This window comes from Hemitrygon akajei, unplaced genomic scaffold, assembly GCF_048418815.1.
Source record: "Hemitrygon akajei unplaced genomic scaffold, sHemAka1.3 Scf000207, whole genome shotgun sequence".
Classification (NCBI taxonomy): domain Eukaryota; kingdom Metazoa; phylum Chordata; class Chondrichthyes; order Myliobatiformes; family Dasyatidae; genus Hemitrygon; species Hemitrygon akajei.
The window spans coordinates 292,469-314,600 of record NW_027332092.1 but is presented as its reverse complement, the minus strand read 5'-3'; the positions used below and the strand labels follow the sequence as shown (position 1 = coordinate 314,600).

The 22,132-nt window shown below is 44.6% G+C and overlaps 1 pseudogene; it reads right to left on the bottom strand.

Annotated features, from left to right (window-relative positions):
* Positions 1 to 16,257, bottom strand: part of LOC140724410 (uncharacterized) — a 45,145-nt pseudogene extending 28,888 nt beyond the window's left edge.
* Between the last annotated feature and the right edge of the window lie 5,875 nt (positions 16,258 to 22,132).

The window sequence follows — 22,132 nt, the reverse complement described above, 5'->3', positions numbered from 1 at the left end:
GTGTAAATAGTCTTTTCTAAAGTTTTCTAAAGTTCTTATTTATCTTTGTAAATTCTACTGATTGAAATGGGACCAAGATATCTTTGTAAAAAATAATTCAATGTCAGTGTTGATGGAAGTGTTTATTGCCTTTGTTGTGTTTGTTAACTATTGAGCTCTGCCAGGTTTTTTTAAAGCCTTGAACTAAATTTTTCGAAGGTTTTCCTATTTTGCACTACTTCCTATTTTCTTTGCTTCTTGATATTCCAGATACGTGGGTATCAAGAGTCCCGATAAAGGGTCTTGGCCCAAAAATTTGATTCCCATCCTTAGATGCTGCCTGACATGCTGAGCCCCTCCAGCACTTTGTGTGTAGTTCTCTAGATTTCTAGCATCTGCAGGTCCTCTTGTTTCCCAGATACTTACATGTTTCTTGAAAGAACAAGCCAGGAACAAGCTGGCCATGGGGTTGTGTGGCCCTGTTGTTAAAATATTCAATAAAATCATTAGAAAGAGATGGCATAGTGTTGGGAGTTGTAGAATCTGTGGGTAGAATTAAGAAACAGCAAATGTAAAAAAAAAATCCCTGATGGGAATTGTATAGAGACCTCCAAACAGTAGTAAGTATGTGGTCCACAAATCAGAATGGGAGATAGAAAATGCGTGTCAAAAGGGCAATGTTATGGGGGATTGTCATGTAGGTGATTCGGAAAATTAGGATGGTGTTGGTCTCAAGAGGAAGTACTCCTAGAATGCCTACGAGATGCTTTTTGGAGCAGCCCATGGTTGAACCCACTTGGGGATCAGCTATTCTGGATTGGGTGTTGTAATGAACTGGAATTAATTAGGTCACTCAGGTTCAAAGAACCCTCAGGGGCAAGGGATCTTAATGTGATCAAATTTCCCCGACATTAGAGAAGGAGAAGCTAAAGTCAGATGTGGAATACAGAGAATTAGAGAGGCATGAGAGAAAAATTGGTCAAAATTGATTTGAAAAGAACACAGGCAGGGTTGAAAACAGAGCAGCAGTGGCTGGAATTTCTGGAAGCAATTCGGAAGGCACTGGATATACACATCACAAAGAGGAAGTAGTATTCTAAAGGTAAGGTGACAAAACTGTGGCTGATAAGAGAAACCAAAGACAACATAAAAACCAAAGAGATGGCTTAGAGCAAAAATTACTAGGAAGCTAGATGATTGGGAAGCTTTTAAGAACAAACAGAATGCAACTAAAATAATTAAGAAGGAAAAGATGGAATACATCGATGAGCTAGGCAGCAATATTAAAGGGGATAACAATTTTTTCTTCAGGTAATAGTGTAAACGAGAGGCTCAAGTGGATATCAAACCTGAAAAATGATGCTGGAGAGGTAGTAATGGGGTGGGGGTGGAAGGTGATGGCAGATGAACTGAATAAGTATTGTGCATCACTCTTATCTGTCGAAGACACTTGCAGGAATATGGAAGTCCCAAATGTTAGTGGTCAGAATGTTTAAAGTTATGTTACCTGGGAGATGGTTCTTGGGAAACAGATGGTCTGAAGGTAAATAGGTCACCTGGACCAGGTGGTACTCCAACCAGAGATGGCTGAAGAGATATGAATGCATTAGCAATGATCTTTCGAGAATCGTTAAGGAAATTTTCAGAAGTTTTCTGATGACTCTGCCATAGTTGGATGCATCAGCACCGCAGATGAGGCTGAGTACAGGGCTACGGTGGGAAACTTTGTCACATGGTGTGAACAGAATCATCTACAGCTTAAAGTGAAAAAGACTAAGGAGCTGGTGGTGGACCTGAGGAGGGCTAAGGCACCGGTGACCCTTGTTTCCATTCAAGGGGTCAGTGTGGACATGGTGGAGGGTTACAAATACCTGGGGATATGAATTGAAAATAAACTGGACTGGTCAAAGAACACTGAGGCTGTCTACAAGAAGGGTCAGAGCCGTCTCTATATCATGAGGAGACTGAGGTCCTTTAACATCTGCCGGACAATGCAGAGGATGTTCTACGAGTCTGTAGTGGCCAGTGCTATCCTGTTTGCTGTTGTGTGCTGGGGCAGCAGGCTGAGGGTAGCAGACACCAACAAAATTAACAAACTCATTCGTAAAGCCAGTTATGTTGTGGGGATGGAACTGGACTCTCTGATAGTGGAGTCTGAAAGGAGGATGCTGTCCAAGTTGCATGCCATCTTGGACAATGTCTCCCATCCACTCCATAATGTACTGGTTAAGCACAGGAGTACATTTAGCCAGAGACTCATTCCACCGAGATGCAACACTGAGTGTCATAGGAAGTCATTCCTACCTGTGCCTATCAAACTTTACAACACCTCCCTCGGAGTGTCAGACACCCTGAGCCAATAGGCTGGTGTTGGACTAATTTCCACTTGGCATAATTTACTTATTATTATTTAAATATTTATGATTTTATATTGCTATATTTCTACACTATTCTTGGTTGGTGCGACTGTAACAAAACCAAATTTCCCTCAGGATCAATAAAGTATGTCTGTCTGTCTGTCTGTCATTGTATCCCAAGAAGTTTCTTCCTTCACTACTCCCCCTCTCTCAGTTTTTGCCCATTCTTCAAATTTGTCTGTCCTGCTGCAGTCGCATTGCTTCCCCAGCACTAATAGCGCCTCCATCTATCTTTGAATCATCCGCATACCTTGACACAAAGCCAGCAATTCCATTATCCAAATCATTGACAAATAATTTGAAAAGCAGCGGACAGACTACTGCCCCATGAAGACCACTAGTCACTGCTAGCCAACCAGAAAAGGCTCCTTTAATTCCCACTCGCTCCCTCTTGGCTGTTAGCCATTCCTCCCATCCATGCCAGTATATCTACTGATTTTTATCCTGTTAAACAGTCTCATGTGTGACACCTTATCAGATGCCTTCTGAAAACCCAAGTAAATTATATCCACTGCCTCTCGGTTGTCCATCCTGTTTATGACTTCCTCGAAGAACTCTAACAGATTTGTCAGGCAAGATTTCCCTGTACAGAAGCTATGCTGGCTTTGACTTATTTTATCATTAGTCTCCGAGTACCCCAAAACCTCATCTCTAATAATAGACTCAAACACTTCCCCAGCATGAGGTGAGGCTAACTGGACTATAATTTGCTTTCCTTTGCCTTCCTCCCTTCTCAAATAGTCGATTGTCATTTGCAATCTTCCTGTCCTCTGGGACCATGCCAGAAGCAAGTGATTCATGAACTCATCATCCGAAAATCCAAGCAAAATACATCCACTGCTTCTGCTTTATCTATCTTGCCTGTTGCTTCCTCAAAGTATTGCAAGTGATTTGTCAGATACAATTTCCTTTAAAGGTATCCTGCTGACTTTGGCCTACTTCATCATGCGTCCCCAATTACAGTACCCAAAAACACACACCCTTAATACACTCCAACATATTCCTGACCACTGAGGTCAGACTAACTGTCCTATAATTTTCTTCTGCCCTCTCTCACTTCTTAAAGTGTGGAGTGTGGTTTGCAACTTTCCAGTTTGCCAGAACCGTTCCAAAATCTAGTGATTCGTGATAGATCATTACTCATTACTTTAAGAGAAAACTTAGGGGGATCTTCTTCATTCAGAGTCGGGGAGAGTGTGCAACGAGCTGCCAGAGCAAGTGGCAGGGACGATTTCAACCTTTAAGAGAAGTTTGCCTATGTCCATGGATGAGAAGTATATGGAGGGCTATGGTCCAGTTGGAAGTTGTTGGAACTCGGCAGATTAATGCTTTAGCATGGACAAGATTTTTCTGTGCTGTAGTATTCTATGACTCTAATGCCTTCACAATCTCTTCAGCTTCCTCTTTCCGCACCCTGGTGTGTTCACTTTCAGGCTTTTCAGCTTCCAAAACACGTTCTCTCCTTTGTAAAAGCAGTGGGTGGCTTCCATCTGCAGGAGAATTGGGAATGTCAGATTGGTGTGAGATCACAAGAGAGGGAATGTATTGAATGCTTACGAAATGGATTTTTAGAGCAACTGATTGTTGAGCCTACTCGGGGAACTGCTATCTTAGATTTGGTGTTGTGCAATAACTCAGTTCTTATTAGGGAGGTTAATGTAAAGGAACCATCAGAAGGCAGTGACCATAATGATTGAATTCCTACTGCAATCTGTGAGGGAGAAGCATAGGTCACATGCATAGTATCACAATGGAATGAAGGGAAATACAGAGGCATGGGAGAGGTGATTCCCCAGGTGGATTTGAGAAGGATACTGGTGGGGATGACGTCAAAGCAGAAGTGGCTGACGTTTCTGGGAATAGTTCATAATGTACAGAATAGGTCATAATGTCCCACAGTAGTAGTTCACAAATGGCGGGGCTAGGCTACCGTGGCTGACAAAGGAAGTTATGGACTTCAGGTAGCAATAGTGAGTAGGAAGTTAGATAATTGGGTAGCTTTGAAAATCCAACAACAGGCAACTGCAAAAATCTATATGAAGGGGAAAGGTGAAATATCAGAGCAAACTAGACAATTATATGCACCATTATAAAAATGTGAAAGGGAGGCGATAGTTTATTTCGGACCTCTGGAAAATGATGCTCATGAGGTAGAAATGGGGAAGAGATGGTAGATGAACTTGATAGGTACTTTGCATCTGTCTTCTCTGTGGAAGACACATCAGTGTGCCAGAGATCCGTGAGAGTCAGGGAGCAGGAGTGAATGTCATTGTTATTACAAAGGAAAACGTGCGAGGCAAACTCAGGTTCTTTAAGTGGATAAGTCACCTGAACTAGATGGAGCATATCCCAGAGTCATATGTAACGTTTTAGAACCAAACCAGCAGCAATACAGATCACACCGGAGTCCGGTTTTGATGTTAAAACCATTATCTTTATTAGTAACTACTTATAATATTGTAAGTTAAACAAATTAAGCAAAAGTTAACAGTGTTATGCGTATAAATATGGGTAAATATAACTCCTAAACTATCGAGCCTGGGGGATCAAGGCTTAGAGTCTGGAGACGGTAACGTAGGAAACTTCAGTAATCGGAGGAATAAATGATCAGAGAAAGATACTTGTAGTCCAGGGTAATTGTAGAGAGAAGGCAATTATGTCGAATTCCACAGGTAAACGCAAACCGTCGTCCAAGATCTTGTCCGTTGAATCGATTCAAAATCCAGTTCGATATATCAGACGAATGCCGTCTTCAAGTGAGTACCACATAACATATCCAGGTAAGGGTTGACTTCAAGTGGTCCCACATTACATTCCTAAATCTACTCCTTTGGATTATACGAAGTGACAGACACACATTCTGGAGCAAACCTTGCCCTGGCAGTTCTTAAATAAAAGTCTTAGACTACGAGAGTGGCTGTTCTGTCTCCCTCGTTCCGACTGTGTGTGTGTGTGTGTGTGTGTGTGTGTGTGTGTGTGTGTGTGTGTGTGTGTGTGTGTGTGTGCGTGCGTCTCATATCTATCCATATATATCGCTCTCTCTAAATCTCTATCTCGCTCTCTTTCTCTCTCTCTGAGCTGAGAAAGCTGCCGGCTGACGTCACTGTTAGTCCCGCCTCACTCAGGAACTTTCTTAAAGTGACAGTCCACAGCAAACGAAACCGAGGGATTCGTAACACCTGAGAGAGGTTGCTGAAGAGATAACAGATGCAATGGTCATGACCTGTCAAAAATCACTTGACAAGGGGTCCCTTGCAGAAATACACATCAATGTGGTCAACAAAAGGAAAGAAAAATCGAAAGTACATGAAATACAAACAATAAGGCACCAATTTCTACACTATTCTTGGTTGGTGTGACTGTAACGAAACCCGATTTCCCTCGGATCAATAAAGTATGTCTGTCTGTCTGTCTGTGTAGAAAATGCCAAGAGAAATCAGACACAATCCAACACATTTCAGGACCCTACAGCAGTTTAATTCAATCTGATTAATTACAAAGGTACAATCAGTGGCAAATATGATTCACCAAAACCTTGCTTTAAAATACAAACGCATGAATGCCCTCCATCACTTCATCGAGGCACCGTAAGTTCAAGCCTGATCCACCTTTAGAGTCAAAATCTTACAAATTATATGATAATCAATACATAATATCAGATAGGACAATCTATAATAACCATCCGTATATAATATTACAGGATAAACAAGCAGGAACAACTCCCTCAATAGACAAAACCATTCCCAACACGCACACGTACCTCGGCCAGTGCAACAGCTCACAACAGGCATTGTTTGTGTCATCAGTCAGATAACTGAATTATCTTCTCTGTCATCTTCCAAATGTTACTAATCTGTCATTCGTTGCCACACCCTGTTGCTGATTCCCTTCTCCTCATCATACGTTCTTACCCCGACCATCGTTCAGAACCTCAAACAATGCCCTGTGTGGACCCGCCTCTGGTTTCTGACCCTGCTCCGTTGAACATCAAACTAATGGTTTCCCATTCTGCTTTCAGTGTTTAGAGGACAGTGGTGTTTTCTAACAACCCTTTAGAAGCAGAGAAAATGACCCATAATGTGGAAATGAGCCCTGAATAGGGAGGTTAACAACCAATGCCATTCTTCCTCAGCCCAGAGATCTGAGGGGCGAAGAACATCTCAGACAGAACTGCAGTCAGCTCGACTTCTTCAGTCTGCAGAAAATTCAAGGGAAACCTCTTCACCCACAGAGTGAGTGGAGAGTGAGGGAGATGAGAATGGAGTGAATGGAGAGTGAGAGATGAACAACAGGGGAGGATTTAAAAGGACTGTTGCAAACAGTATCACTGGCAGGGTCCAGCCGGCATGAGTTAACTCTCTACTGTACACTAGGTGTGTTATAAATTCACTAAATACCAGAGAGTTTAAAATAGAACTGATTTATTTGTCACAGATCCAGTCCCATTAAAGGTGAATATGCAGCAGAAGGAACTCCTACCATGCCCAGTGACCAGGGTGCAGAACTGGGTGTGGTGAGCAGCAGCAATAATTGCAGAGTTCAGCACTGACAGTCACTCTCGAAATTGCATTCAGCAACGGTGATGGACAAATATCCAGCATGCAGCTTATTGAAACTTTCTACCCAGTGTGAACCCGGTAGTGTGTCACAAGTGTAACATGCTGCAATGTTTCACTGCTAATGTAATGGCCTCTCTGTAATGTTTCACTGCTGAGGTAATGGTTTCTCTGTAGCAGAGATAACAGGGTTTTGGAGTGCGGTGCTATCCAATGAGAGAAATGTTCTTTCATTGAGTCTGGAATAGAGATTTTCACAGTCACTTGCCGGGACAGATGAGAAAACACAAATGGAGAAAATGGGCCCTTATTTTTTCTTTACTAACCCTATAGTGAAAGTAAGAATTATAGAGCCCAGTCCTTTAATAACATATTGTGTATTGTTTGTTATTTCGGGGTACTGATCTGTAACAGGGGACACATCACGCAGCATCCACCCAAACAAGATTTCTTAAGTCTGGCCATGCTGGGGGTGGGGGCGAACACCCCCTATATTAAGCTGCTAGGCGAAGTGAGAGTTACATATGATTACATGACTGAGTGAATCCCTTTCCACATTCACAGCAGGAGAAAGGACTCTACCCAGTGTGAACTCGCTGGTGTCTCTGTAGTTGAGATGACGAAGCGAATCCCTTCCCACAGTCTAAGCAGGTGTACGGTCTCTCCCCAGTGTGAACTGACCGGTGCGCTTGCAGGTGGGATGACTGAGTGAATCCTTTCCCACACTCTGAGCAGGTGAATGGCTTCTCCCCAGTGTGAACTCGATGATGTTCCTTCAGTTGAGATGACGAAGTGAATCCCTTCCCACAGTCCGTGCAGGTGAATGGTCTCTCCCCAGTGTGAACTCGTTGGTGTTCTATTAGGGTGGATGACTGAATGAATCCCTTCCCACAGTCAGAGCAGGTGAACGGCCTCTCTCCAGTGTGAACTCGCTGATGTACCTTCAGTTTATATGACCGAGTGAATCCCTTCCCACACACTGAGCAGGTGAATGGCCTCTCCCCTGTGTGAACTGACTTGTGTGCTTGTAGGTTGGATGACTGACTGAATCCTTTCCCACACTCTGAGCAGGTGAATGGCCTCTCCCCAGTGTGAACTCGCTGATGTACCTTCAGTTGAGATGATGAAGTGAATCCCTTCCCACAGTCCGAGCAGGTGAACAGCCACTCCCTGTTGTGAACTCGCTGGTGAGCAATTAAGGTGGATGACTGAGTGAATCCCTTCCCACACTCTGAGCAAGTGAATGGCCTTTCTCCAGTGTGAACTCTCTGATGTACCTTCACTTGAGATGACCGAGCGAATCCCTTCCCACAGTCTGAGCAGGTGAATGGCCTCTCTCCAGTGTGAACTCTCTGATGTATCTTCAGTTTAGATGACTGAGTGAATCCCTTCCCACAATCTGAGCAGGTAAACGGTCTCTCTCTCGTGTGAACAGACTGGTGTACCTTCATATTAGTTGAGCAAGTGAATCCCATCCCACAGTTTGAGCAGGTGAACGGCCTCTCTCCAGTGTGAAGTCTCTGATGTACCTTCAGTTTAGATGACAGAGTGAATCCCTTCCCGCAGTCTGAGCAGGTGAATGGTCTCTCCCCAGTGTGGACTCGTTGATGCACCTTCAGTTGAGATGAGCAACTGAATTTCTTCCCACAGTCTGAGCAGGTGAACGGCCTCTCTCCAGTGTGAACTCTCTGATGTACCTTCAGTTGAGATGAGCAAGTGAATCCCTTCCCACAGTCTGAGCAGGTAAACGGCCTCTCTCCAGTGTGAACTCGCTGATGTACCTTAAGTTTAGATGCTTTAGTGAATCCCTTCCCACAGTCTGAGCAGGTGAATGGCCGCTCCCTGGTGTGAATTCGCTGGTGAGCCATTAGGTCAGATGACCAAGTGAATTCTTCCCTATAACTTCAGCAGATGACCAGCCTCTGCCCAGTGTGAACTGACTGGTGCGTCCACAGGTGGGAAAACTGTCTGAATCCCTTCTCACACACAGAACAGGTGAATGGACTTGTCCGAGTGTGAACTTGCTGATGCACCTTCAGTTGTGATGACCAAGTGACTCCATTCCCACAGTCTGAGCTGATGAATGAGTTCCCCCCGTGTAAGATGATGGGCATGACAGTCAGTCAGATGATTGAGCAAATCCCTCCCCACAGTCTGAGCAGGAAAGATGATCGAGTGAATCCCTTGCTCCACTTCTTAAATATCTGTACAGAGACAACAAAACTGGTGTGTTGTGTTCGAGATTCCCGTAGACAAGTTCCTTGTCATTTTTAACCTGTAAAAAAATTTACAAATCCATCAATGGGTGAAGGGCATCATTGTAGTGAGAACACTTGGGTTATCAAGGTGTCATCTGGCATTAAACTGTTACAATGAAGTTCAACCCAAGCTGGAGACAGAAATCATCTTCTAACTGGGCACAGAGCTGGTATCTGGAATGACCCTCAAATTCCCTGATCCTCTTCCTTCCTCTATAAGAACGGGGCATTTCTGCCATTTACAATCTGTGACCTGGTTCAGTTTGACTGTCTCCATTCCCTGTTCCCACTGAGTTGCATGGATTCCTGGCCCCACAGTCACTGAAACACTCTCACACAAATAGCCGGTACTCAGTGCATTCCACACACCCACCACTCTCTGTGTAAAAAGCTTACCTCTGACATCCCCTCGGAATCTATTTCAAAACACCTTAAAACTATGGTCCCTCGCATTAGCCATTTCAGCCTTGGGAATAAAACTCTGGATATCCACATCATCAATGCCCTTCATCATCTTATACATTTAAAAAAAAAGGATCTGAATATAATCTAATTATAAGGAAAGTATACATTGTTTTGAGGATTTGTTGGAAGTATACAAAATTACGAGGGTATAGTTAGGGTAAATGCAAGCAGCTTTTTCCACTGAGGTTGGGTGCGATGACAACCAGAGGATCATGGGTAAGTGGGAAAGGTGAAAATTTAACAGAAACATGTGGAAAAACTCTTTACTGAAATGGTTGTGAGACTGTGGAATGAGATGTCAGCACAAGAGGTGAATATGAGCTCGGTTTCACCATTTAAAAGAAGTTTGGAGGGAAGCCTAGATGGTAGGGTTATGGAGGGTGTTGGTCCCAGTGCAGGTAGTTGCATTAGACAGCTTAAATGTTTTTTCAGCATTGACTAGATGGGACAAATAGCCTGTTTCCATACTAAACTTCTCCATGTTTCTATGCTATCGTAGGGACAGAAATGTGGGTAGAGGGGGTGGGGTGGCCCTGTTGGTGAGGAATGTGATTCAGTCCTTTTCAAGGGGGGACATAGGGTCAGGAGAAGTAGAGTCTGTGTTGATAGAACTGAGGAACAGTAAGGGCAAAAGGACCCAAACGGGTGTTGTCTACAGGCCACCAAACAGTAGCATGCATATTGGGTGCAAGTTGAATAGGGAGTTAACATTGGCATGTGGCAAAGGTAACGTTGCAGTAGTTATGGAGGATTTCAACATGCAGGTGAACTGGGAGAATCAGGTTGGTGCTGGACCTCAGGATAGGGAGTTTGTAGAGTGCCTACTGGATGCATTCTTGGAACAACTTGTACGAGAGCTGACCAAGGACAATACTATTCTGGATTTAGTGTTATGTAATGAACAAGATTTGATAAGCAAAGGAGTAAACACAGTAAAGGAGCCATTAGGAGGTAGTGATCACAATATGATAAGCTTTTATCTGTAATTTGAGAACGATAAGGGCAGCTCGGAGGTGTCAGTGTTGCAGATGAACAGGGGAAACGATGGAGCCATGAGGGAGGAGCTGGCCAAAGTTGACTGGACGGATAGCCTAGCAGAAGAGACAGTGGAACAGCAATGGCAGGTATTCTTGGGAATAATGCACAAGGTGAAAAATCAGTTCATCCCCCAGAGAAGGAAGGATTCAAAGGGGGGAAAGGGGCCTCAGTGGTTGACAAAGGAAGTCAGAGACTGCATAGCATTAAAAAAAAGGAAATATGACGGAGCTAAGGTGAGTGGGAGGACAGATGATTGGGAAGTTTTTAAGGAACAAAAGAACTTAACTAAAAAGACAATACGGGGAGAAAAAATGAGGTACGAACGCAAGCTAGCCAGGAATATAAAGGAAGATAGCAAAAGCTTTTTTAAGTATGTGAAGAGAAAGAAGATAGTTAAGAACAATGTTGGGCCCTTGAAGAATGAATTGGGTGAAATTGTTATGGGAAACAGAGAAATGGCACAAGAATTTAATGAGTACTTTAGATCTGTTTTCACTAAGGAAGACACAAGCAATCTCCCAGATGTATGGATGGGCCAAGGACATAGGGTAACAGAGGAAATGAAACAGATTGACATTCGGAAGGAAACGGTGATGAGAAGACTGATGGGACTGAAGGCTGACAAATCCCCAGGTCCAGATGGTCTGCACCCTAGGGTACTAAAGGAGGTGGCCCTGGAAATTGCGGATGCATTGGTAATCATTTTCCAATGTTCCTTAGATTCAGGATCAGTTCCTGAAGATTGGAGAATGGCTAATGTTATCCCACTTTTTAAGAAAGGAGGGAGGGAGAAAACAGAGAACTATCGACCTGTCAGCCTGACATCGGTGGTGGGAAAGATGCTAGAGTCCAATATTAAGGATGAAATAGTGGCATATCTAGATAGCAGTGATAGAATTGGGCCGAGCCAGCATGGATTTACTAAGGGTAAATCATGCTTGACTAATCTGTTGGAGTTTTTCGAGGATGTAACCAGGAAGTTACACGGGGGAGATCCAGTGGATGTAGTGTACCTCGATTTGCAGAAGGCATTTGATAAGGTCCCACATAGAAGATTAGTGGGTAAAATCAAAGCTCAGGGCATCGGGGGGAAGGCATTGACATGGATAGAAAACTGGTTGGCAGATAGAAAGCAAAGGGTAGCGGTGAATGGGTGTTTCTCGGAATGGCAGGTGGTGACTAGTGGGGTGCCACAGGGCTCGGTATTGGGACCTCAGCTGTTTACCATTTACGTTAACAATTTGGATGAAGGCATAGAGAATAAGATCAGCAAATTTGCTGATGATACTGAGCTGGGTGGCAGTGTGACATGTGATGAGGATGTTAGGAGAATTCAGGGTGACTTGGATAGGCTGGGTGAGTGGGCAGATACTTGGCAGATGGTGTTTAATGTGAATAAGTGTGAGGTTATCCACTTTGGGAGTAAGAACAGGAAGGCAGATTATTATCTGAATGGTATAGAGTTGGGTAAGGAAGTAATACAAAGAGATCTCGGAGTCCTTCTTCATCAGTCACTGAAGGTGAATGAGCAAGTGCAGCAGGCAGTGAAGAAGGCTAATGGAATGTTGGCCTTTATTACAAAGGGAATTGAGTACAAGAGCAAGGAAATCCTCTTGCATTTGTACAGAGCCCTGGTGAGTCCACACCTGGAGTATTGTGTACAGTTTTGGTCTCCAGGGTTAAGGAAGGACATCCTGGCTGTAGAGGAAGTGCAGCGTAGATTCACGAGGTTAATTACTGGGATGTCTGGACTGTCTTACACAGAGAGGTTAGAGAGACTGGGCTTGTACATGCTGGAATTAAGGAGATTGAGAGGGGATCTGATCGAAACATATAAGATTATTAAGGGATTGGACAAGATAGAGGCAGGAAATATGTTCCAGATGCTGGGAGAGTCCAGTACCAGAGGGCACGGTTTGAGAATAAGGGGTAGGTCATTTAGGACAGAGTAAAGGAAAAACTTCTCCCAGAGAGTTGTGGGGGTCTGGAATGCACTGCCTCGGAAGGTAGTGGAAGCCAATTCTATGGATGCTTTCAAGAAGGAGCTAGATAGGTATCTTATGGATAGGGGTATCAAGGGATATGGGGACAAGGCAGGAACCTGGTATTGATAGGAATTGATCAGCCATGATCTCAAAATGGCGGTGCAGGCTCGAAGGGCCGAAATGTCTACTTCTGCACCTATTGTCTATTGTGTATTGTCAGAGAAGCTGGCCAAACTTGTTTGGAAGGGAAAGGTAGGAGTGACAACAGAGCCGCAAAGACTGGAGTTTCTGGGAGCAATTCGGGAGCTGAGTGATCCATACATCCCAATGAAATGGAAGCATTAGACAGGTAGGAGGACAAAACCGTAGCTAAACTGAGAAGCCAAAGCCAACATAAAAGCTAAAGAGAGGGCAAAATATAGAAGAAAATCTATTTGGAAGTTTTTAGAAACCAATAGAAGATGACTAATAAAAAAAAAGCCAGATGAGCTCAGGGCATGGGATTATGATATGGTTGTCATTAATGAGTCTTGGTAGCACCCAAAAGTCTGTGGCTTTTAGAGGACCAGAATATCCAGGGCCTCAATATCTCTTGAGAACCAAGGTTCCCTGCACCAGTTACCTTTCAACTTCTATTTTGGCAGTCACATACAAACTCTACACCCTCAAAATTTCACTTCTGAAGGCCTCCCACTTACCAAGTACTCCTTTGCCAGAAAACATTCTGTCCCAAACCACACTTGTCAAATCCCTTCTGATACAATCAAAATTGACCTTTTCCCAATTCAGAATCTCAACCCGTGGTCCAGACCTCTCTTTTTCCACCTTTACTTTGAATTTCATGGATTATGATCACTAATTTCGGTCACCCTGGATCACTTCTTAACGGTTTATTGCACACTTCTACATCGGGAATTCTACGTACTGATTAAGGACACATTTGACAAACTCTACTCCATCTAGTCCTTTTACAGTATGGGAGTCCCAGTCAATATATGTAAAGTTAAAATCACTTACTAAATCAACCTTTGTTTCTTGGCATGGTCTGTCATCTCTCTACAAGTTTGTTCCTCTAAATCTCTCAGACTGTTGGGTGTAAGCAAGTCCCAGTAATGGCTACAATATCATAATTCCCTGTCCTAAGCACATCTGGCTTTCCTATGATGCTTCTTGCATTGTGATATACACAGCTCAGCACATTCATCGCACCATGCTCAGCCACTTGATTGCTGACTCTGGCTGAAGTCTGAACAACATCTGACTGGTGTCAAGAAAATAACATCTCCCTTATTGTCAGAAAGACAAAGGAGCTGATTGTGGATGCCAGGAGGATTGGAGACAGGCTAACCCATATTGATATCAAGATATCAATGGATCTGGGGTTGAGAGGGTGAACAGCTTTAAGTTCCTTGGCAGAAACATTACCAAAAGTATCACATGGTCTGTAAATACCGCTGTGATGTGAAAAAAAGCACAACAGCAATTCTTTCACCTGAGACGGTCGAAGAATTTTGGGATGCAGCCCCAAATCCTCAGAACATTCTGCAGGGACACAATTGAGAGTATCCTGACTGACTGCATCAATGCCTGGTATGGGAACTGTAAATCCCTTAATCGCAGGAACATGCAGAGATTGGTGCGGATAGCACAGCCCATCTGTAGATGTGGACTTCCCACTATTCAGGATATTTACAGAGACTGGTGTATAAAAGGGGACTAAAGGATATTGGGGAGTCACCTAACTACAACCTCAAATTGTTCCTGCTGTTACCATCCAGGAAATGGTAACACAGCAAAAGGACCAACAGGCTCCTTGACTTCATCTTCTACCAGGCCATCAGACTGATTAATTGATTTCGATGTTACATTGACAGTTCTAAGTACAAGCTATTTATTATAAATTACCATAAATTACACATTGCACATTTAGACAGACGTAACATAAAGATTTCTACTCCTCATCTATATGAAAGATGTATGTAATAAAGGGAATTCAATTCAAATCACCCTCTCCACTATCTGTTCTGTCATTTGGTTCCCATTCCCCCTACAACTTATTTTAACCCCATCACACCCCCCCCTACACACACTAGCCTAGCAAGCCTTACCACTAGGATATTAGTCCCCTTTTGTACTGTTCACCTAACTAACGAATCCCCTATCAGCCCTTTGACTTTCCTCTGCCAGGTAGTACAGCCCAACCGTTTCTGAAGTGGTCCACCTGCTGTTGTGTTTGATTTCCGCAAGAGTACTCTGCAATGGCTATTTCACCTCTATTCCCTTCCTGACTCTCACTTACTTTCCTGTGTGCTACACCTTGGGTGTAACTCACCTCTCTTCATGTCATATCTATCACCCCCTCCAACTCCTGGATGATCTGGAATTCATCCATTTGAAGTTCCAACTCCTTAAAGTGCAGGGTTACAAGCTGCAGCTGGATGCACATCTTGTAGGTGAGGGCATCAGGGACACTGGAGGTCTCCCCACCGCCCCACCAATGTCCCCTCTAATTTGTAATGACCAGTGTGCACATAAATCATGTACTGTCCATATTTTACCCAGTGACAACCTGTGCACAGTGAATTTTATATAGAGAGGAATTCATTTTAACAGCTAGCAAATCACTGTTTATAGGAACTTTGATCTCCTTTTGGTTCAGTCCAGTTCATCTGCACTCTCACACAACCTATGTAACAGGCTTATAACGGGTAATGAAGGATTTTCTCACCAGAGCTTTTGCACATTGTCCATATGTGATTTGCTTGCTAAATTACACTTTAAAGAGTCAGATTTCCCAATATCACTCTGCTTATTCCTACCTGCAAATTCTCCAGCAAATTTTCTACACACAGGTAACACCACTTTCAATATGGTACATAAATATTTCCCCTGAACTCCCCCCCAATGACTGACGGTGGTTAACTCCTGATGGTAATGCCAATGAATATGATAAGGGAAGGGCAGTAGTCTGTCTCACTAGAGTCTGGCACATCTGTGATGTGAAAGCTACTTGATGCCCAGGAACAAGGTGTTTGATATCATTATGTACCCAGAGAGAATGGATCAAAACATGTCCTTACTGGCAGAAAAGTCCAGAACAAGTGGAGGTAGAACAAGCAACACACACAAAATGCTGGAGGAACTCAGCAGGCCAGGCAGCATCTATGGAAATTAGTACTAATGCTGAGTTCCTCCAGCATTTTGTGTGCGCTTCTTGCATTTCCAGCATCTGCAGATTTTCTCTTGTTTGTGATTGGAGGTAGAACAAAGGTGATTTTCTCAACAGCTGATGGAAACGATTTTGTTCCCTTTCTCCGAGTTCCCAGTGCTCGCATTTAGATAGCTGGAGCTCAGTTCTGTCTGACAGATCCATTCCCTCATCAGCCGGAAGCCCCCCAGGGGCTCGTTTACAGAACACGGGGCTGTGAGAGAGGGAAGAGAGCAGGACAATCCCGTGATTGTGGGTCACGATGTGCTGAGTTCACAGAAATAGCCCCTCAGTCGGTAGTGCAAATGCCAACCCGGCGAAACACTTACCTTTTCCTCGATCCTTCCAAGGCCTTTTGTGTACTGCGCGCATGCGCGATATTCGGGACATCCGTAACCCTGACGCCTGCGCATTCGATCGGTGCATCAGCGACAGTGAGAATTGTTCCGCAGAGCTTTCAGGGTAATCACGGTGCCATTAAAAGTCTCTGCAAGCATCGGTTCCATATCCAGACCTCAGTTTTGTTTTTGTGTAGAAAACTCAGCAGCTCTTTTAACGCAGGAAGCAGCTTCTAAGAAACAATGCTCTTAATATCAGCAAACGTTCCGCGTTTCTAATGCCAAAGTAGAACCTTCTTACAAATGCAGATATTAAACACAAGAGGTTATGCTGTTGCTAGAAATGTAGACACATACACACAAAACTGCAGTTCAGGTGGCAACTAAGCAGAGGAGTGCACAGTCTAGGCATGCTGAACCGGCTCGGACTAAACGTTGTCTATTTGTTCCTCTCATTTGCTGCCTGATCTGTTGATTTCTACCAGTATTTTGCAGAAATTAACCACTTTTTTTTCGATCAAACAGTTTCCAAATGTTGCTGATCATTCATTTGTAGCCGCATTCTACTGGTCTGATTCCTCTTCCTCCTCCTCGTAAACTCTAGACCCCATCCCTTTCTGGAGCCCCAAAGCCCTGACTCAGGCGGGCAACTCTCTGGTTTCTGAGTCTGCTCTATGGAAGATTCACTCGCTAGTCTGCTGTCAGACTTTAGAGGTGCAATGCAGCAACTCAGCTGTCTGTGGCACAGTCCTTTGAAATGAGTGAAAATGACTCAAAAAGTTGAAAAGAGCAGGGAAGAAGGAGTTTAACCACCTCAGTTCGGAGCCCTGGAGAATTTCGAAACCATAGTGTGTTTATTGTCTTATTCATCCTGAAGAAAATCATGCGGAAAATTCATGCAGGTTTATAAGAGGAGGAGAAGCAATGGTTGTGTGGATATGCAGAGGCTTTTCCCAAAGATTGAAACGGATAACACGAAGGGGCAAAAGTTTAATCTGCTTGGGAGTAGGTACGGAGGAGATGTCAGGGCTACGTTTATTGAATAATGTGTGTGGAATGCACTGCCAGCGACGGTGGTAGAGGCGGATACAATAGGTTCTTTTAAGAGACTCTTAGATAGGTACATGGAGCTTAGGAAAATAGAGGGCAATTGAACGATCGAGGGAAATAATAGAGGAAAAAATAGTGGGAAATTGGCAGAGTATTGTGTGCAGTTTTGGTATCCTTATTTTAGAAATGATATACTGATATTGGAGAGGGTTTAGACAAGATTCAGAGAATGATTCCAGGAATGAAAGGTTTACCGTATGAGGATCGTCTGACATCTCTTGGGCTGTATTCCATGGAGTTCAGGAGAATGAGGGAGATCGCATATTGAATGTTAAAAGGCCAGAACAGATTAGATATGGCAAAGTTAATTTCCCATGGTAGGGGATTCTAGGACAAGATGGCACGACTTCGGACTTGAAGGACGTCCATTTAGAACTCAGATGTGGGGAAATCACTGTAGTCAGAGGGTGGTAAATCTGTGTAATTTGTTGCTACGAGCATCCGTGGAGGACAAGTTATTTTGTGTATTTAAGACCGAGATAGATAGGTTCTTGATTAGGCAGGTCATCAACGGGTATGGGGTGAAAGCAGGGGTGTTCAGATGTCTGGAATAATTAGATCAGCCCATGATTCATTGGCGGAGCAGACCCGTTGGGACGAATAGCTTACTTCTGCTCGTATATCTGATGGTTTTATGGATTCACTTCTCCGTGCGTCTCCATCCATCTGAAATTTTCAAAAAATATGTTCATTTCTGCTGCCACTACGGCTGCTGGCGCATTGGCATCAGCGCCGGACTTCGAGGCGAGAGGTCCTGAGTTCGAATCCAGCCTGATGCTGGATTCCGGATGCGACATACCTGAAAAAAATGTTCATCTCAGTATGTTAAACAGGTGGATTTCAGCAGATGCTGTAAACCCAAAGCAACACACACAAAGTACTGAAGGAACTCAGCCGGTCGGGTAGCATTTATGAAGACAATGGAGCAATAGCGACAGAGTTCCTCTTGTCCTGCCCTACCATACATTGACTCTCTGCAATCAACATATTCCGCTCATGCAAGCGGGCAGTTCGCTCCACTTTGTCCATGGAGTTTCACAGCATTGATGTGTGTAGTGAGGTCTACGATGTCCATGCCGGCGTTCCTGCCCACGCCGATCTCTTTGATTCTGTTACAGCAAAACAATTTACCTGCGATGGGGACATCTATCTCTCTCTCTCTATCTGCGCTTCTGTCCATCTATTTTTCTATCTTCCACCTATTTTTCTGTTCATTTCTCCCTCACAAAAATGCACACTTTCACAGGATAATACACACACAGACACACACACAATGGAACTTCATTTTTTCGGTCTTTTTCAATTTTATGTATTCTGCCCTTATCTTTTCACTGTTCACTACACTTAAGGTATTCGGGAGTATTTATTAAAATTCACGAAGAAGCGCCAAATGGAATTTAGTGAGAATTTTAACAACGTTCCCGAAATTAGGCCGGGTCAGGGTGGTAGGAAGCATAGATCCAGGGGAACTTGGCTTTGTGGATACCGAAATGACTTGGCCACAGGAGGCAGAGGTTGGTGGCAGAGTGAGCGTATTCTCTCTGGAAGTCGGTACACAGGAGTGTTCTGAACCGATCTGTTCCGACAACCCTGTTCGTTGTGATGTTTACTTCTCTCAGATGGTGATGCAAACGTGGATGCAGGTTCAATTGCAGCATTGAAGAGAAGTTTGTCTGGGTACACGGATGAGGGATGTATTGACATCTAGAGTCTGGGTGCACGTGGATGGATCCAGGCAGAAAATGGCACAGGCTAGATGGGCCAAAAAACCTGTTTCTGTGCTGTAAGAGAGTGAATTACATTGTACGTCCGACACAAATCCATTTCCTAGGAGACTTAAATCATTCCAACGAAATGTTCTAAAAAACTGCAAATTCAAGTAACACTTAACAGACAAAGAATATCTGTTGTGGGGAACAAAGTTAGTGTTTCAGCTCCAACACCCTGTGTCGGAATGGCTTCAAACAATTTCTGATGTGATTTCACGTCTCCAGCATCTTGAGTGTTTCTTTAACTTCCAGCTGCTCACAGACAGACGACAGTGAATGGGAATTTCCAAACACGGTGAGGATACTGAACCCGAGGTAGATAACCAACGATGCAAACATTGATCAGCTTAATCCAGGTACTCACTGCCTCTGTGTATTGAGATTACCCCGCAGGTCTATTCGATCTGTCTGCTCTTTTCTATCTGTGGCCATTCAGCCCCTCTAACCATCAACAAGATGATGGCTGCTCTCCCATCTCAGCCACATGTTTCTGCACGATCCTCATTTCCTCGATCCCTTCGGTCTCCACACATCTGCCGGCCTCTGTTTTATGTGAGGACGATCACTGAGTCTTCACCGCCCTCTGTGGTGGGGATTTACAGACCCCACCACTCCAGGGATCAGTCTGGTGAATCTTCATTGCACTCTCGATAACAAATACTCTCTAACCTCTTTGGAAGTCCTCTATGGCATATATGTCAAACTCAAGGCCCGCGGTGGAATTATCTTTGGCCCGCGAGATAATATCTAATTACTATTAAAGCTGGCCCCAGTAATCGAAGCGCCTATGGCGTATGATATGGCTAATGCTGAGTTTATTCAGGTACCAGGTTTTCAGGGTTTTTAGTGTTTATTCGGCAGTCTTCTTCATAAGAAACGGAATTTGTAAAGTGAAACACTTTGTAGTTATAGCAGAGACTGAGACACATGAGAGCAGGCTGAAAAAACGGAGGCAACGAAAGCTGCGTTCGCACGCGTCCGACTGATCCGGCCCGCATGAAGCTGCATTTGGCTCAATCCGGCCCGGGACCTAAAATGAGTTTGACACCCCTGCTCTATGGAATTAATTTACATCTTCTGCAGCCCCGTGTTGCCTCAAACACTCACCTCCCACCCCTGTCACTATTTCCACCTTCCCACCTCCCCCCTCACCTGGATCCACATCTTACTCCCCAGCTCTTGCCCCATCCCCACCCCTCACCTCTTTTCTCTGACTATTTCCCGTCCACTCTCAGTCCAGAGGGATTGGTCTATACCGTGTTAGTATGGGGAGCGGGATTTTACACCATATTCCAGGTACAATCTCAACAAATCTCAAATAATTGTCACTTTGCCGGACCATTGGCCCCGCTTGCAGGGCAACAGTCTGCCGGTGTTTGCCCCCCAATGTGATGAATCCCTCTGCTCGACACCACCGTGGGCTCAGACATTTCCACAGATGAGCCCCTCCTGTCCCCACCGGGACAAACATCCTGTCCGACCCCGTCTCACACCATTTTCATTCTTTCAATAAAATACCCCTCCCCAAACCTCACCACGGGGTACCGGCATCAAAACGACGGGCCGAACGGTCTCCTCCTACCTCTCAGCGACACATCAGTCTTCGGCCGCAAGAGACGCTTCACAAACGCCCCAACTTCCCTCGGAGGGAAATGGAAATAAATCAGAAAGCGGCCATTTACTTTGAGGTTTTCTCAGCTCTGATGAGGCGGTCGGCGCTTGAGCGGGAGACGAACGAAGCGGTGGTAACGCCCACTCCGCTTGTCCGCCTCCGAGACATGTTTTAACCAATGATTGACATCGCTTCGCACCAATAGGAATAGCGCAGCTCCCGAATCCTCCGTTGATAGCGCTGGGGGAGGGGATGGTCACGTGGTTAGTAGCCCAGCCATTAAACCGATAAAGCTCGACCTCTCCAGCTCGTGGGTGACGTAAGACACTGCTCACGCGAGGGCAGTTCCAGGTGTGTGGAGCCCATGTGTGACGTCAGGCGCGTGGGGGGTCTGACGTCACCTGTGGGAGAGGCTCACATATAAAAACACTTTAATTGACGTTTCTGATGATTTCAGTGGGCCAACAACTTTAATCACGGGTTTCATCACTGAATCCAGTGCTGTGAGATGTAATGTCCCCTGTTATGTGTCCGGCCGTGCCGTGTTTTTGGTGGAGTGGGCAGCGTGGTGTTTGTCTCGATTTGTGTCTGTCTCCTGGTAAACTTAACACCTTGACAATGTGAACCATAGTTACCCCTTCCTCACCCGCCCCGTTTTTATTCCGATACGTTTCCCCTTCCTTCTCAGTCCTGAAGAAGGATCTCAACGGGAAACGTCAACTGTTGACTCTTTAAGATAGATTCTGCCCGGCCTGCTGAGTTCCGCCAGCATTTTGTTTGTGTTGCTCTGGACTTCCAGCATCTGCAGACTTTGTCGTGTTTGTGATTTACCTCTCCGTTGTCCCTCCGGCCTCCGATACTGTAGGAGGTCTGTAGGGATCTCCGGTTCCGTGACCCGGGTCAAATACAGTTGTAAACGGGGGAGGATCTGCTCCGTTGTATTGGACGCTCGGGTATCCTTTAAGGAAGCAACAATACTCTCTTCAAATTAATTATTGTCTAATCGTGATGTTGACATTGTGTTTGTTACAAAGCCCCAGAGTCTGGGAACAGCTGTCACCGTCATGGGCTGCGAGTGCAGAATGGGAAAGGGGGAGGGGTGTCAGTGACCTTGCATCAGAGAAAGTCACGGGTTTGTACAGCCTCTTGTGAGATGTAAATGTCCCTACAGTGGATTCGGATCTGCTGGCATATCTGGGGCTGAGGAAAGAGAGTTTTAACCAGCGAGCCATCGTCTGGGGTGGAGGGGTACAGGAGCTGCCTGATAGATGGTTTTAATTGCTTTTTTTATATATATAATCTCACAGACGGTGACTGAGGAGGAAGCTTGTTGAGGGAGGATACCCGGAGGTGAGCAGGTCATGCACAGTATCAGGAGATTGACAGAGATGTGATTT